Source organism: Diceros bicornis, chromosome 15 (genome assembly GCF_020826845.1).
Source record: "Diceros bicornis minor isolate mBicDic1 chromosome 15, mDicBic1.mat.cur, whole genome shotgun sequence".
In the NCBI taxonomy this organism is placed as follows: Eukaryota; Metazoa; Chordata; class Mammalia; order Perissodactyla; family Rhinocerotidae; genus Diceros; species Diceros bicornis.
In genome coordinates this window covers 47,957,208-47,969,658 of record NC_080754.1, presented here as the reverse complement: position 1 = coordinate 47,969,658, position 12,451 = coordinate 47,957,208, and positions in this window count along the sequence as shown.

Here is a 12,451-nt window from a genome sequence, read left to right as displayed (position 1 = left end):
AAAGAAGCCTTATTCATAGTAACCAAAAACTGGAGATAACCTTTGTGTTTATCAACAGTAGAATTGATAAATAAATTTTAGTATATTCATATAATAGAATATTGCATAGCCATGAGAATGAATTAACACAAAATAATATGAACAAAATTCCCAAACAGAAAGTTGAGTCAGTGGAGCTGGACACAAGAGAGTTGGTGTGTGGAGGTTTGTAGTGACCGGAGGGGAACAAGAAGGGGCATTGGGGTGCTGGGTGTCAGTAATATTCTGTTCCTTGATCTTGGTCCTGGCTACACAAGTGTGGATACTTTATGAAAAGTCACTGAGCAGTGCTATGATGTGTGCACTCTTTTGCATGCGTTTTATAGTTTAATAAAAGTTTAATCAAAAAGAAGATAAAAATTAATTATGATATATGTCTTTCTATTTGTATTGAACAACCACTTTCAAAGCACACGTATTATCTTTCAAAAAGCACATGTATTATCTCATTTTATTCATTCATTTGGTAATTGTTTATTTGTTTGTTTATTTTCTGTCGTGATTCAGGTAACAGGCAGGGGGCTGAGGAAGCAGCACAGATTAAGGTGGATGTAATCCTCCCTTGCATGGAGTTTATAGTCAGGTCAGCTTCATGCCCACCTGTAACATTCCTATGAGGTAGGTAGAAAAAGTAAGATCCTGTGAGTTTTGTTTGTTTATTTGTTTGTTTATTTAGATGGGAGACTTAATCATGTTTATATGCTTCAGAGAAGGACCTAGAGAGGCAGCAGATGCAGTATGTGAGAGAGAAGGAAAGATTTAGAACTGAGACCCCTGAGCTTGACAAGAGAAAGGAACCCAGAATGCAGGAGAAAGGAAGAAAAACTCCAAATGGAATTATCGGGTGTCATAGGCTGTTTGTTAGCAGAGCATGAACTAGAGCCAAAGAATCTCACACCGCAACCACATCAAATCAAATTTCTGTTCATTGCTGCCATTTGTAGAATGCCAACAAATCCCTTTTATACACACGTGTGCTTTCACATACACATGTATTTTAAATAATTACCTTTGGTCTTATGTGCATAGTTCCTCATGATCTGTTGGTGATTTGTAGTGTTCCTCTTAAATGAAGGGGCAGGCAGGCTGAGTTTCATGGCTTAAAACTAGGGTGGAGGTCTTTGCTTTCCCTGGTAGTGAGGAGAAGTAGAATGGAAGAGAGGGAAATACAAGAAGTTTGAAGGGTCAGAAAATAGAATAATGGCACTAACTGAAAACATGGGAGGAGATTCCTCTTTGGAACCCATTGATTTAGTGAATTTCTGGATGCCTTGGGCTATGTCATCAAAATGCTTTCTAGGAAAGCAAAAACCTGAACGAGAGACAATGTCATGTGCCTTGGGCGCTGGGGAGAAGGTCCCGCAAGAAGCAGAGAGCAAAACAGAATTAAATGCGGAAAAGATTTATAAAGAAGAATGCCTATGAGATAAAGGGAGGAGGAAGCTGGGGAAGCTTGGAAGAGCCAAGAGGCTGCAATGCAAGTCTGACTCTTGTAAAAGAGACAGAAGGAATGAAGGTCAGGTAGAAGAGTCTTTGACTAGGGTGCACTTCCAGAAAAATTCAGTAATGTCGATGGGAAGTCCTCAAACCGAAGTTGTCCATCAGCCACAAGTCCCACATTCTCTAGGAATGGGCCTACCTAGTCCCCCTGCTGCACTCAGTCATGGGCTGGGAGCAGCCCCCAGAAAGTGCTGTGTTGTCACGAATGCAGTGTTGGATTTCAGAGTGCAGCAGCTGGGGCTATTCATGAATTATATTCTCACCAGTTAGAGATCTGAGAGAGGCATTTTCATGGCCACCACCCCTTACATATCCTGAAGCCACCATTTTGGATAAAAATGGGGTAATACTCCTTTTGAGGATAATAGAGTCTGGGGATTTTTTAATATTGCAAATCTTCATCTGGACTCTGCAGATGTGATGGTTGCAGGTATATATACATATATAGTTATTTTCGAGAGAGCAGTCATGACAATCGTCTCTGATAGGTGACATCAGGCAATGACTTGAATCAAGTGAGGAAGTAATCCACTCTGTGGGAAAGCATTCTAGGCAGAGGGAAGAGAAAATGCAAAGGTTACGAGCAGGGAGTATGCTCGTCTTGCTCCAGGAAGAGCAAGGAAGCCAGTTGAGAAAGCAAGAGGGAGAGTAAGAGGCTTCTACAGAGTGAGCAAGATGGAGAGTAGAAGGAAACGAGATCAGGACGTTGGCTGGGAACCAGATCATACAGGTCTTGGATGCCATTGGAGAAGCTGTAGATTCATCCTGAGTAACATGGGAATTTCTATGTATAAGTCAGTATAATCTCATTTAACTTAATTACATCTACAAAGATCCTATTTCCAAATAAGGTCACATTCACAGATTCCAGGTGAATTTTGAGGGGACACTATTCAACCCAGTACAGGATCCTTTCTTGGATCTTCTTCCAAAGTACCCTCCCCTTAAAATACAATGCTTGCCCAGGGTTATCCTCATCCCCATCCCCACTCTCTTATTCTGCACAGATTTCAATCGCAAATGCCTACAAGGAAACAAATATACAACAAAAATGAGTGATGTGGTTCTGTTATAAGGAAAACTAACGAAGATCTTCATGGTAAATAGCAGCTGATCCTCAGTCTAAGGGCAGGTGGTGTAGCCTATGGCTGACTGAAGCGCGCCTGTCCTATCCTAAAGGTGACAAGTGTTCAGACCCATCTGAGTGTTGCCATTCAGAAACACAAGGTCAGTGTTGTCAAATCATCTGATTTTCTTGTTAAAAAAAACTGGAAATATGGATTTTTATATACAATCACTTAGAAAATTATTCAAAACATGAAAGAAAACAAACAACAAAAAGAATATCAATATGTGTGGAAACACTAGTCAGACCAAACAAACAAAAGCCATTTTTATGTCTGGCCCACAGGTCCAGTTTGTAACCTATTCTACATACATCTCTCTGATAATATCAAGGGTTACTTAGGATCAGTGGTAACTTGTTTTTGAGACCACTTGTCTTTTTAGCTTTAGATATGTAGAAAGAACATCATAATGGACAGTCACACTTGTCTACCCATAAGAATATCAAGCTTCGTATGCCAAGTGTTAAATTCAGCACTTCCCACTACTAAATCTGCCTCTCTCTCATAGTCTCTTTCTCAAAGAACAGCAAAGTCAGAAATCTGAGAGTCATCTCAAATTCTTCACTATGCCTTAGCACATCTAACCATATGTTATACCCATCCAGTATCTTAAAAGTCTCTCAGATGAAACCCCAAAATCTCTCAAATAAATCCCTTTCTCTCCATCCCTATACATACTGCCTTGATTTACGTCCTTTTCTAATAGCAGCCTTGTATATACTAAACACTACCTCTCTAAGTAAATATGTTATCTCGCTTAATCTTCACAGTAAGAGTGTGATAGTGTCTTAGTTTAGGTTCTAAAATAGATCATGAGAAAAGTCTTAGGTAGAAAGCAGAAGTGAGGGAATGGGGAGAAAAAGCCAACCATTATCATGGTTGCTGCTATAGGCAACAGGAGGTGCGATATCTGAGAAATGAACAGAATGCCTCCAACAGAGGTTTGGGGCATTTACTACAGCTGCTGACCCCTTGTTAGAGGACTGGCCCTGGGCCGTTTTTGCATTTATTGAGAGGCTCCCACAGCCCAGGGACAGAAAAAGAAAAGATACACAGCACACACTTGAGTTGGACTACTACCAGGGCTGAGTGAGTCTGAGCTCACTTGGAACTATTAAGCACAGCTGTAGCTAAATCCAAGGTAAGCCAGCGAGAGGGGAGGCAGAGCACTAAAGGCATCTGCTTCTGATAAGGAAAAGAAAGCTTTGAGAGGTAACACACATTGCAAAGTAACCAAGCTAGGATTTATATCCAGGTCTGACTCCAAAGCCTGTACTTTTAATTCCTATGTGCAAGAAGTTTCAGCCAACTTCAAAGTTAGAGGGCATAGTCCCTAATACTGCCCTCAATTTTGACAACAATTGCAAGTTGAGGGGGGTTCCCAAAGTCACCTTCAGTTTCAATAATTCACTAAAAAGACTCATAAAACTCACTGAAATCTATTATACTTATGGTTATAATTTATTGCAGGGAAAGTGTAGAGATTAAAATCAGACAAAGCAAGAGACGCATAGGGCAGAGTCCAGGAGAGTTCCGAATGTGAGCTTCCTTGGTCTGCTCCTCGTGGAGTGAGGAAGAATTTCTCCCCAGCATCAACATTTGACAATACTCATGGAGTATTGCCAACCAGGGAGGCTCATTCAAGCCTTAGAATTCAGAGTTTTTATTGGAGTTTCATTACATAGGAGTGATTGATTATCCATGTGGTTGATCTCAGCCTCCAGGTTGACTGACTGACTGCCTATGACTCTACCCTAAATCACACAGTTGGTGTCTTTGGTATAACCAGTCCCCAGGTATGGATTATCAGGTGTGATTGGCCCCATTCTAAGATCTGGTGTGGCCATCCTCCACCCTGTACAAAGATACTCTTATCAGGTTTAACATGGATTACCTCCCAGAAGCTAAAGGCAAAGACTAGTCCTCTCTTTGGGTAATGCCAAATTCTTGACTGCACACTGTGAAATATGATTAATTATGTCCATTATAAAATATAGGTCTGATTGTGTCTTTCCCCTTCCTGAATGTCTTCAGTGGCTCTCATCACCTTCAGGGTAAGATCCATTCTTTTTAGAATAGCATTCCAGGCACCTTGAGATCTGAGCCCTGTCTGCTTTTCCAATCTCATACCTTGCATTCTTTTCTTCTTTGTACTCTACTGCCCTTCCAAACCACTGTCACTTCCCCTATGACCCTGTCCTGCTCTCATCAGCAGCCTGACTAGTACAAATGGGTGACAGCACATAGACAGTTACTTTACAAAAAAAAAAGCTACTTTTCTTCTTTTCCTTTGAGCAATGCAAATAGATTAAGACAAAATTCGGGGACCCAAAGGTGTGTGTGGAGAAGGTGTCCCTTGATGAAATGTCATTTGAAGAGGAGAGAAGATGTGACAAGATAGGAGAGAAGGAGGGATGTACTCTAGTTTGGCAGGTGAGTGGCAGAAGTAGGATTGAGGCTTCATTTCTCTTCCATCATTTGGAGCAGAGACAGAATTCTCAGACCTCCATCAAACTTTCCCATGTGTGGCCCTTTCTTGCCTCAGGACTTCTGCACACGCAGTAACTTCTCCCCAGAAAGCAAATGCACACGCACATATGCACACACAGCTGTGTTTCAAAACTCAACTCAGAATGCCTTCCCTGACCATTGTCCCTTCCCTCTCTCCTCTCCAAATGCATCACTCCTCTTTCTCTTTATTGTACATACTCACCGAATGGTTATCAAGGTACATTATTACTGTTTATTTGTATATTCTTCCCCTGACTATGAGCTCTATGAGAAAAGAAACCATACTTTTTATCTTCGCGTCCTTATCATCTAGCACAAGGCCCAGTAAAATTGGGATAAAAATTTATAGACTACATGAGCAAATAAAGACAGAAGAAAGAAAGAGAGAGAGAGAGGAAGGCAAGAAAGAAGAGAGGGGGAAAAAAATAGGAGGGAGGAAAGGAGGAAGGGAACAGAGCTGAAAATTTATTTGGTTTGCAGATATGCAGAGGAGGAGCTAATGCTAAGTTTAATAGAGTGCTGTCCCTTGTAACCCCCAATCCCCGGCCCCCAAGCAGCAACTGTGGTTCTGATGGCAGAGTTTAGTTAGCTCAAGGATAACACACGACATAAGCTGAATGACATTAAACTGCTCATGGGTTCATGCCCAAACCAATTCTCTCTGCAGGGAGGTAACATTTCTGTAGTCTTCTACGGTACTTTTAGAATCTCTCCAGGCTACGGTGGCAACAGATTTAGTAGACAAGAGGGAACTAGCAGCACATCACGTGAACTGAACCGGAAAATATCCTGGCCAATTAACAGCAAATGTCTGTGGCAATTAACAAACAGCCTGGGAACAAAGACTCTCTATGTTGTTATGCTCAGTCCTGGAACGTTTATTGTCTCTTCATGTCTTTGGTTTTATAGCTTCAACATTTGAAAGACGTATGTCCCACTCTTTCACTAGTTTGTATGCTCCCTTGAGGACCCAAACCCATCTAATACCTCTTTTTGTTCACACAAAACCTAGCACAGGGTTTGACTCAAAGTAGGACTGCCATAAATATTTTTGAAAAAAATAAAAAATTCTACCCCAAATCTGAAGCTATAATTTAAGTCTCCTGCTACCAGGTGTCTGCAGCATGGCATGGACGTACGAATTAAATAGTGTAGCTTAAACATTTCTCCATACTTTTTGGTTGCCTTGATCAAAATTAAAATGGATAAAGTTAGGTTTGTGTTAGGAAGGACATTTAGAAGTCATTTAGTTTAGTTCTCCTTTTTCAGATGAGAAACCTTTTAAATTGACTTGTCTGACATAATGGAATTGGAAATAGGGCACAACTGTAAACAGAAGCCAGTCTCCAGACTCTCAGTCTAGCGCTCCTTCTTTTACACTAAGTCTTTTCTCGTTCCTTCTTTCTAGCAATCAAGACAACAGGGCATTTTTATAACAATGCTTAAGAAAACATTAGGCACTTTGGGACGTTTTGTAGTTTTCCCACTACCACACATCAACCAACCTTCATTCTTTGTCAGCTTACATTCAAGAGCCACTTTTGATGGGTTGTTATCCACCCTTCCCTCCTGTCTCATTGAAAGTATAGAGGCCATCAGCCAAGATCACTTTTTACTTCTGTTTCCTTCTGATCTGCTTCTGATTACTTCTGATGTATAAATTTATCCTAATTTCCTCTCTGTTAACCTTAGACAAAGAGGTGTTCCTCCTCTTTTTCAAGGACAAGGTTGCCATCCTGGCACTTGATCTAATTCTCATCAGTATCCAAGAGATTTGCCCTGTAGTCTATCCTCTCTCTCTCCTAAGGCTTAGACCTCTCTCTAGCTACTGGCACCATCAACAGGCTCAAGTTTCTTTCTTCCATCTTAAAGCCTCCTGACCGTTTGTACTTGAATAACTACCTCCAAACTCTATCCTCCCCTTCTCATCAAACATTTTGAAAGAATGTATTCAAGTCTCATTTTATTAGCTTCATTCCTTTCTCATCTCACTGCAGTCTGCCCTCCACCCCCAGAATGCTACTAAAATGGCTCTAACCAAGGCCACAATTTGCTTCACAATTATCAAACACCGGGGAAATTTCCACTCGTATGTTTCTGCCTCATTTCTTTCTTCTCCAAACTCCCTATTCTTTCAGTTTCCATAACTCTGCAGTCATTTGATCCTCTGAAATGTTTTGATCATGATCATTTTTTTCTGTTTTCTATATGGGTTCTTCTTCTTCTGCCTACTTTAAAAATGTCAGTTTCCCACAAGAAATATAATCACGATTTCAAGTACCAATATATACTGATGGCCACCAAATCTGTATTTCCATCTCAAACAGTTTTGATATTCAGATATATGTGTCCATATACCTATGTAACGGGTTCCATGTTCATGCATGATAAGCACCACAAACTCAATATCAAAACTCCGTTCAACGTCTTTGATCTTACACTCCTCTTATACAGTAGAACCCCACCAAAATGCTATATGTGGGGTCCAAAATATTGTGCCAGTTAAAATTCAAGGTCACATCATTGCAAGGTTAATTAAAAAGCCATGCTATAAAATTGTGATAGGCACAAAAGGAAAGATAATGAAACATATTAAATATAGATGACCACACACTCACTGAGAAAGTCTCAAATGATCACAAGGCACTCACTTCTCAACTACTCCCTGCTCCATGTCCCTCCCCCATGCTTTTCCTTGCCCTCCTCTTTTCCTGTTTGAGAACTGGGGCTGGAAAGAGGATTGGAACTAACCATAAATTCCATTATATCCAAATTTGTGCTACAGAGCAATAAATTTTCTATCTTGCCTAGTGTTGTCACTTAGAATAAAAACTTAGGGCTGATTCTTATATCCTTTCATTATTCTCTACATCCAATTAATCAACAGTTCTTGAAAATTCTACTGCTTTAAAATTGTACTTCTTTAAAAGTCCTCAAATTTGCATACTGTTTCCATATTCCCTAATCGATACCTTAATCTTTTTCCAGACTACCCAAACAGCCTTCTATCAGATCACTCTGCCTCCAGACTTGTCCCACTCAAACTTTAGAACTGAGATTCCAGAGAAAATTTAAGGTACCAAGGCCCTCTCCCTGCCCTACATCCCACAATTCCACTTGTGATGTCAAAATATGCCAAGATTTTTCACACCTTGATGGATTGCAGCTTCTCTGCCTAGGATCCTGGACCACTTCACTGTCCGCCTGGCAATTGCTCATTGGTCTGTTAAGACTTACTTCCAATTTCATCTGTGAAAGCTAGCCCTGTTCTTTCCCTCCTCTCTTCAATGAATACAATTGACTATGCCCTGTTTTTGGTGTCTACTCTTCGTATGCATGCAGGTGTCTTTTAAAATATCTGTAATACTTTATTATACTTAGTCACCTAGTTTTTTCTGTCTCCTGCTAAAATTGTAAATTTATTGACGAATGGGGCTAGATGTGATTCAGCACTGGGTGTTGATACAGGGTATGTATAATTATTTTTTAAACGACATTAGGTTTTACGCACTGTATAATATATCTCACAATTTTAAAAAATAAAGAGAAAATAGAAGAGATTACATAGAGCCACTAAGATCATCTGAAAGGCAGAAGTCAAATTAAAAACAGACAATAGGCAGGAAAAGGAAAACTATGATTGACAATCCTAGATAAGGAAAGAGACAGGCTCTGGCTAGGTTTGCTGTCTGTCATTTTCCAAATCGTCACCCCCCTTTTCAAATGAATCTTTGCCTTATTTCCTATTCTTTTTTGCTGTCTAATGAGTGAGAGAAAGCCCCCATTGGCCAGAAGCATACACAAACACTGTTAACTCTAATTCAATATACAGATAAGAAACTAGTAAAAACATGAAGCATGAAGTAAAAGAGAGAATTTCCCCCTTAAATAAGTTTATAAAACCCTCCAAAATTATTTCAAGTGAGGATTATTATTACATACAAATGACTTTTCCCATTCTTTTGTTCTTTCAATAGCTTTTATCCCAGACCTCTTAGGGGACTAGCAAAATTCTGACTTTATCTTTTTGTATAATTTAAATCATAGATTATTACAAATAATAAATATCCAGACGTTATTTTTCTCATCCTCTGCAAGTATCTATTTGAATAAGCAGAAAGTTTTTATGGGAGACAGGTATTTCAACGAAAATAATGCAATCAGTGGCAACTTCAGAATTTCTATATGGAAAGGCCTTGGGGGCAGTAATTTGGCTGGAATCAGAGGCTCAGAGACTTATCTGAGACATGGGTTGGCCGTGCATCCTCACTGTTTTATTGGAGTATATGTTTTGTTTGGGAAAGCTTAAGAAGAGAAGTGTGGCTGTTAGAGATTGTGAAGGGGATAAATCTTCTCAAGCCGTCCATATCTGCTAACACCAAACACCACGTGTATCTGGGTTGTTGGGATTTTTGGTTTTGTTTTTCACTGTATGAACACACCAAACGTAACAAAGCAAAGGATTTAGAATTAAAATATCTGAAAATGAATCTGAGTGATCATAGGTATGGCTATTTCTGAACTGGAAAAATAAAAAATATATAAAACAACAATGGTGGGAATCAGTGTAAAAGTTTTCTTCATACTCTATTTAAAAGCCCAGAAAATTTAGTAAAAGAGCCCCACCTCTACCTCCTTCTGTATTCAAGCTTTATATATAATGATTGGGCAGTATCTCGCACTTCATATCACTTGACATGAATGAAGGACGTTATTGCATGTATGGCCTGAGGAAACATTATGAAATTGGGGGATTCAATGCTCTAAATTTCACTGAAGGCACACTAGAATGGGTGGAATCTCTCACTTGTCTTAGCTTTTATTTGAACAGAATTTGAAGTGTGTGCCATCAGACAACCACACATTTTCCCTAAACAATAGTTTTTATCCCCTAAACTCTTTTTAGTTATAGGGTGGCATAAGTGTCTCCAAGTACTAGTTGAACTAAATTACACTCTTGAGCCTGTGCGCTCTCTGCCTGTTGATGGCAATGTCCCTGTTCTGTTGTCCTTCCTCATCAGCTGTCTTGCTAAAGTGTGCAGTGAGTAATGATTACGGGGTGGTATTTAATGAAAACACTACCCATGACTCTGAGCCAAATGTGACCACTACTATTCTTCTACTATTAAAGAATAATTACCCATTCCCCGTGCTATCGCAATTGCAGGTGGCAGAGATCTCCAGTTTCCGAAATATGCCAGTAAACTATTCAATTTTTTAAATTTCTCAACTTACAAAGTGCTAATATTGATATAGAAATGCACAGAAGTAAAAAGTTTGGCTCTTGGGAAAGTTAAATATAAATAACCTTGCTTCCACTAATTTGGGTGAGAGTTGCAACATCTTTTTAAACTAGTTTTTATATAGGAGATAAAATGAAGATGCCAAAGATTAATGCTGTCCATTTCAATGGCCAGCATGTATCCAAAAGGCAAACATATAAATCTAAAGCAAATAGAAGTGCATTGCTTAATTTCTGCTTATCATTCATTACACAATTGTCAGGAAGTTAACCATTACATTTTGCAAATCCATCACACCTCAAATTCATCTTGGAAAAGTTCCTTCTTCCATTATTGTATTGGGCTTTTATGGACCTTTGATGGCTCTCACAGTAAGCAGCCCTGGAGGACCTACAAGATTAACGTAGACTACAGTTCTGAGAGAAAGATGAATGTCTTCTACATTATTCTCTAATCTTTTTCAGTGCCTCAAAACTAAGAGCATGAGCTCTTAATCTGGGCTAAGACACTTTGCTTTCAATGACCATAATTCTAGCGAGGAAAAAATAAGTTTATGATTTCCAGTCGCCTGTTACTCAATACAGACAAAGTAGTAAGCAAATTGTGATTTTTCATAATGCTTAAAGACAGATGTTCTTAACATTGGAAAAAATGCTTTAACATCATTTTAAAAAGTAAATCTGTTTTTTAATAAATAAATTTTTTGGTGTTTATAAGCTTCACATATACTCATATTTCTTATTCAATATTCTATTCAACTAACAGACCCTTTTTTTTCAAGCACAGGCTAAACAATAGGGCTAAAGAAGAGACTATAGAAACATTTCATGTCTTTAAGAAATACGTATTTTATTTAATAGGCTGGATAAACATAAACTAAGCTAGATACAAAAAAGATTTCATACCTGTAATAATAGAAGCAGGTACAAGGAAGAGTAGAGGTACGATGGAGCAAGTGGTCAATTTGAGAAACAGCAGGAGTAAGGTGGAAGGTGAACATGGTCCAAAGGCTTCATGGTGGAGATGACTGTCGACTGAGTCTTGAAAGATAACAAGTACTTGTTATGTATGTGTGGTGGTCTAAGAACATGTCCACACATTCTTTGACACTCCTTCCACCAAGAGGTTGAGTCTAATTCCTCTCCTCCTGATCATGAGTTGCCCTTAGTGACTTACTTCTAATGAATGGAATGCAACAGAAATACACTGTGGGACTGTTAAGGCTAATCATAAAAGATGATATAGCTTCCACCTGACTCTCTTGCTCTATTGAGACATGTATTTATGAAGGCCCGAGCCACCATGTAAGAAGTCTGACTCTCCTGAAGCTGCTGTGCTGGAGAGTCCATTTCAAGAGACCACATAGAGGGAGATGCCCAAGATGCCCACTGTTCCAGATCCCAGCTGTTTGAGTCCTTCGAGCCCAGGAACCAGACACGTGAGTTAGCAAGTCTCAGACAATTCCAATTCCAGCCACCATCTGATTGTATTCACATGAGAAAACTCACTGAGCAAGAACCACCTAGATAAGCTCCGCCAACTCCTAGGACCACCATTTAAGTGTTGGCATGATTTATCACACCGCAGGAGATAAATAGAATGATAGACAATGGGAGCAGCCTGTGAAAAACCATGGAGGTTTAAAACATCCTGATTTTTCAAAGCAAGAACCAGTAGCTGAGTATGGCCAAAGGACAGAGTATGAGTTAGGGCAAGGTAAGAGACAAGACTGAAGAGATTAGCATAGGCCAGGTCATGGAAGTCCTAGTAATTCATACCATGGACTTTGATTTTTATCCTGAAACCAATGCATATTCATCCATATTTTGAAACATATCTATTTATAAAGATTGGTTGCCAGAATATTATTTATTAATTTGTGAACACACACACGTACTCCATTGCCAGTTTAAGAAATAACATGCTTTATAAGTGTGTTTGTGTGTTTGGTATGCATCCTCCGGAAACTCTGAAGAACTACCTACTTAGATTAGCACTTCACTAGTGAAATAAAAGCAACCCATCCTGGAT